Genomic DNA, 6,000 nt, shown 5'->3' with positions numbered 1-6,000 from the left:
TTCTTTTTCTTTGATTGAAAATTTTTCTAGGTACAGTCTGGGCTAGCATCTGTGGTCTCTTAGAGTCGACATCTGTCCAGGCCCTTCTGGCTTTCAGAGTCTCCGTTGAGAAGTCAGGTGTAATCCTAAAGCCTTCATATGTTACTTGACCTTTTCCCCTTGCATTTTTTCTTCGTTCCGTATGTTTAGGGTTTTGATTATTATGTGCCCAGGGACCTTTTTCTCTGGCCTAGTGTATTAAATGTGCTGTGTGCTTCTTGTACTTTGATAGGTATCTCCTTCTGTAGGACAAAAAAAATTTTCTTCTATGATTTTGTTGAAAATATTTTCTGGGGTTTTGACCTGTGTTTCTTCCCCTTCCTCTGTTCGTGTTATTCTTATATTTATTTTCTCATAGTTCCCCAGATTTTCTGGATGTTTTGTAACAGGAGATTTTTTAAGATTTAACATTTAACCAACTTATCCATTTCTTCTCTCGGGTCTTCATTGCCTGGGGCTCTCTTTTCCATCTTTTATTCTGTTGGTGAGGCTTGCCTCTGGTTCCTGTATGATTTTCTAAGTTTTTCATTTCCAGATTTCCTTAGTTTGGGTTTTTCTTTATTGATTTATTTTCACTTTCAGGTCTTGAATGGTTTTATTCATTTCTTTTTATTGTTTGTGTTTTGATCTTTAAGGGATTTATTCATTTCCTCTTTAAAGACCTCTATCACATTTGTAAAGGAAGTTTCAAAGTCTTTCACTTATGTATCAAATATTTTGGAATATTTAGGGCTTGCTGTGCTAGGGATGCTGGACTCTAGTGGAGACATAATGAATGGCCTGGCTGTCTTGATTGTTTTGAAGCTGGCATCTAAGCATCTGGAATTGGTGCTGATATCTGGTCTTATCTTTCTTGGGTGGTTGTTTTGTTCCTTGGTTTCTCATGTGCCCACTGGGGTTTCCAGGTAAAATGTGTTCATGGGAATCAGGACCTGAGACTTAGGAATGGAAATGGGTTAGGAACAGTGGAGGAGATTCACAAGAGGGGAAAATAAGTTGTCTTCTCAACTCAGAGGACCTCCAAGGTACTCTGGGTTCTCAGTCCTTGCAGGGTAGCCTGGAAACTACTGTAGCCACTAAAACATGTGTAGGGTTAGCCTATTTATTTTGCTGCTCTCCAGGAGTCTCTGAGAGCCATTATTTGACATATTTTGTTTTATTCATTATTTTAAGGTGGTAGGGTGAATGTGCTTTCTGTTACTATACCTTGGCTATAGATCAAACACTCAATCAGGGTTGTTCTTATTTATTTATTTATTTATTTATTTATTTATTTATTTATTTTTGTTGGACAAGTAGCCAATATTACAATGGGCTCCAGGGATTTGAAGTTACACAATACAGAGCTGGACATGCTCTTACCTGTACGCACTGTTTGTCTCTAGCTATATATGAATATTATTCTTTTATATTGTATTTCTTTTCTAAGCCACTAATCTTCTGCATCCAATACATTTTTCCTCTAGTCTTTGCAGCAATTATTTTTAATATATGCATATTTTTGCATTGACTGGAGGTTCCTAATTTACTTACTCATCCACTAATTTTTGAGTAATTAGGTTGTTTGCAATTTTCTCTGTAGATAAAACCAAATGCAGTTCTCTCCCTCCCTCTTGCCTCTCTCCCCTCCTTCCCCTTCTTCTCCTCTCTCACCCTCTCCTCTGTCTCCTCCTGCCTCTCTCTGAGAAATTACTAAATTACATCTCTTTGTAATTTTGGATAAGAAGTTAAGCCTTAATAGCGTGATAAAGTCAGAATTCCACTTTCTCTACAATTTTCTTCCTTCCACTCTCTTTCTCCTTTCTCATTCATTCTCCTTTCTACTTCTCTACCCTTCCCCACTTTCTCTCATCCCAGCAAGCTCCTACTGAAGTCTGTTTTGTTGGCGCTGCACTGTTGTGTGAAGTAAGATCAGGATGCTTGTCTTAGTGACACAGACAGACAATGCTATGGGTAAGACCAGTCTGTGGGTGTTTCTGGCAGAAGAAGATGGCAAGGATTCCCCATACTGCTCGCCCCAAGTATCCCACACATCTCTCACGGGGAGTAAGGGTCAGAGGAAGGTATAGGTTTTGTGACAGTCCCTCCTGCACTGTGATATGGTGCAGGATGCTGTGGTGAGTTTAATATGGATCAAGACAAGGCTTCACTGGCAGCTGGCTGGTGTGCACAGGCAAACTGTTTATCTTTCTCAAGTCTGATTTCTAATCTCTGAAGAGGGATCATAAAGCCCCATGTGCTATTGGAGAGACCTAGTCAATGCTCTGAACTTCGATGCCCATAGTAATGGTTATTGTTCTTACTAGCTACCTGGTATTGGGTGAGGCCACAGCTACTTTAGAAATTTTTTTCTTCTTGTGACTCCCCTTTGCCTGAGGAGTTTGGATCTGAGCTTGGTGTATACATGTATAGGTATATAAACCTAATGTGGATTGGTAATAAAGAATTTTGATTTACATATTTTAAAGACAAAAGCAGCTTTTCATACTAATAAGATGAAAGTGTTTGTTTTTTCCTAGAGAATTAAATCTTGGCTGAATATTTGATCAAAGTTCTTCAAAGTTGATTGTAACTTTGGTTGTACTTGTCAATGCTAAGAACATGGCTTTGTATACATATGTAGTTCATGTTCAGGGCTGTTTTGGAGATTATAAGAAATTCTGTTCTAATCCCGAGCCAAAAGTCATTTAACAATTTTAAAGAATGAAATCCAAGTGAACAAGTCAAACAGTAAATTTTAAAGCCAAAGATTCTAATCTGATCCAACCCCAAGATTTACTAATTTGATGCTTACATGCTGAGCCGTGATGAAAAGCTTTTGCTATCAGTAATTAAACCATTATGCTTTCCTGAGCACAGGAAAACTTTTCTGCACCGTCCAGACACAAGGCTCATAGCGTGCAGTGGCTTTGGAGCTGAGGGTTTCAGGCAGCTTCTGTGGGCGCCAATGTGTCACAGATGAACAGCGCAAAGGCCTGTGGGTTCAAACCTCAAGTACAGTAACATCACATGAAACAACTCAAGAAGTGCTCCCAGGAGCACCTTGGATTCCTTATGCATTTGCTTTTTTGAAATACTCTTTGGTCATTGTGTATCCAGAAACCTTTTACTGTAGCCAAATGTTTTGTGACCCGACATTCAGCTGTGGCCGTGGTACAAAGTTGAAGAAGTTGGGGATTAGATGATACCTCAGACCAATTTACAAGACTTGTAAGAAGTGTGTGTGTGTGTGTGTGTGTGTGTGTGTGTGTGTGTTTTTCCCCATGAGAGTATGGAGGCCTCTGCTCATGTCCTAATGCACGCAGAGGCCAGCAGAGGACATGAGCTATTTTCCTCTATTACTTTGGCCTTTCTGCCTTGAGATAGGGTCTGTTACTGAACTGCAATCTTGCTGCCTTGACTAGTCTGCCTGGCCAGTGAGCTCTCCAGATCTGTCTGTCTCCATCCCTTATTGTTAGGATTAAATGCTATTGATAGCCACCTCCAGCTTTTAATATGGGTGTTGGTGATGTGGACCTGGGTCCTCATGCTTACAAAATAAATGCTTCCACGGAGCCCTTTCTATAGCCCTCTTTCTTTCTAAAGTTGAAAGAAGTGGTTAGTTTATACACAGGCCTAGCATTGGCTCATGTCTTCCACTCTTGGCGACACACCGAGAGATGATTCTAAGGCTTCTTCTAAGACATATTTCAAATGCTGTGGATTCTGTGCTCCAAGCATTTCTGGTGAGAACAGACACTAGATAGAATTTTTGATTATTAAGTCTATCTTTGTTGATTTACATATAAAGATGAAAATGTACACATGCCTTAACTTGTTTTCTTTTATTGCAATAAAACATAACAAGAGACTGGGTATCTTATAAAAAATGAAGGTTAGTTCAGTTTGCAGTTTGGGAACGTTAAAGTCCAAGATGAGGAAGCCCTAGCTCTCAGGCTGCTGGTGGTGGCTTCTGTCTACACATATGAAATGGTATCATATAGCAAGAGTAAGCCATGGTAGAGCAGGAAACAGAGCCCAGGAAATAGCCTGGTGGCACTTTTACAGTGACCTGCTCTCCAGAAACGCCTACGCCCCTGTGAGATGTAGCCTACTCCAAGAGACCAGCACTGACTCCTCATGAAGAGGATCAGGATATGATCGTCTCCCCCAGGTCCCACCTCAGAAAAAGCCAATGGGTTTTCTGTAGTACACTGGGGTCCAGACTTCCACAGCACAACCCTTTGTGGAACACATCCAGACTGCGAGCCACAGCCCAAGGTATTGTTGATAATGACATGATGCATTGAGGTGCAAATATTTCTACTTACATAGAATTCCTTCTCAAAATATACAACCTCAATCAAATCATGTGGAAGCACAAGACAAACCAAAACTGAAGGGTAATATGTAGAAATGGCCTGTGATCCTAAAGAGAATGCCTGTCATAAAATAAAAAAAGAATATGAAAATGCTAAAGAGCAACTCCAGATTAAAAAGAGAAAAGATATATGCTAACTAAATGTAATGCATGATTCATAATTAAATCTTGGCCTGAAAAAATTTCAGAAAAATCATTTCTTGAGACATGTAATAGTCAGCACTGTCTGCTGTAACAAAACCCCACAGGTGGAGTAGCTTAAACAATAAAAAAAATTGTTTGTTTTTTTTTTCACAATTCTGGACTGCAGAAATCCAAGATCAGGGTTCCAGTATGGCCAAGTCTGCTAGAGGCTCGCTTCCTAGCTCGTTAGGCAGCCATCTGGCTGTGTTCTCTCAGGGTGGAAAAGCAAGCTCGGGCCCTTTTCCTAGAAAGCTACTAATCCCCGGAGACGTCCAGTGCACCTTCGTAATCTCATCTAAACCTAATGACTTCAAATGCTGCCACTTTAAGGGCTAGAATTTTCGTATATAAACTGGGAGAATATGATTTAGTTCATACCAGTACTACTAGCCATTAATGCTAACTGTTTTTCATTTGATAAATCTATGGTTATGTAAGAAAAGCATCCTTCTCATATAATACATATTAAAGTATGTTCGAAGAGGATGTGTACGGGAATCACTTTCAAATGAGAAATTACGGAAAACTGAGGTTTTCTCCCGCCCTTGTGAGGCATGGCATCAAGTCATTTGCAGATGAATGGGAGGTCCTCACGCTAAGCAAAACTTTATCCATACACAGAGAGAAAGTAGTGTGCGATTTCTTTCATATGTGGGAACAAAACATGCTTTGAATATAGAGGACAATTTTGAGTTTCTTGGTTTTTTGGTTTTTTTTGTTTTTGTAAGAAACTGGGGAGAGAGAAAGAAAAAAGGAGAGCAAGAGAGAGAACTTGTGGATGAGTACACAGGCCAGAGCACAACACACCATTGTATACCCAAGCAAACACGGTTGAATAGTTATAAAAAATAAAGACAATTCTCTGTGTGTTGGGATTAAGGAGGAGAGAGAATAATGAAATGTGGCAATATGCTGACAATCGGCTAAGACATGTCAAGATTTACAGTTAATTAATTTTACTCTTACAACTTTTAGTTTGAAATTATCTAAAGATAAATGTGTTTTGGGAAATTTACTTAAATTCATAGGCATTTTTTGCTGGGTTGTGATCACAGGGGTGGAGCTTACAGACAAAATGTCACATACATCACTAACTTGTGTATCACCAGGGGCGGAAATTGGATGGAGGTGACCTAAGGGTGAGACTGGTCCTTATAGTCCTGAACAGATGTCTGAGTGGCGAACAATCTGAAAAAGACTAAATTTTATTGCAGATTAACTATTAGTGTATCTACAAAGCACATGCTTAAAATGGCCTCTGTTAAATTCTCCATCCTTTCAAATGGGTCATATGTAATTGACGCTCTCAGTACTATGTGTCATGTGCCCAGCACATACCAACTCATAAAAATGTCCTGAGGCATTAATTATCACAGCTAAGGAGAGTAAAGGCGGCGGCTCCTGCTAATTGTCAAAAT

This window comes from Mus musculus, chromosome 3, assembly GCF_000001635.26.
Source record: "Mus musculus strain C57BL/6J chromosome 3, GRCm38.p6 C57BL/6J".
NCBI classification, from domain to species: domain Eukaryota; kingdom Metazoa; phylum Chordata; class Mammalia; order Rodentia; family Muridae; genus Mus; species Mus musculus.
This window is presented reverse-complemented; position numbering follows the sequence as displayed.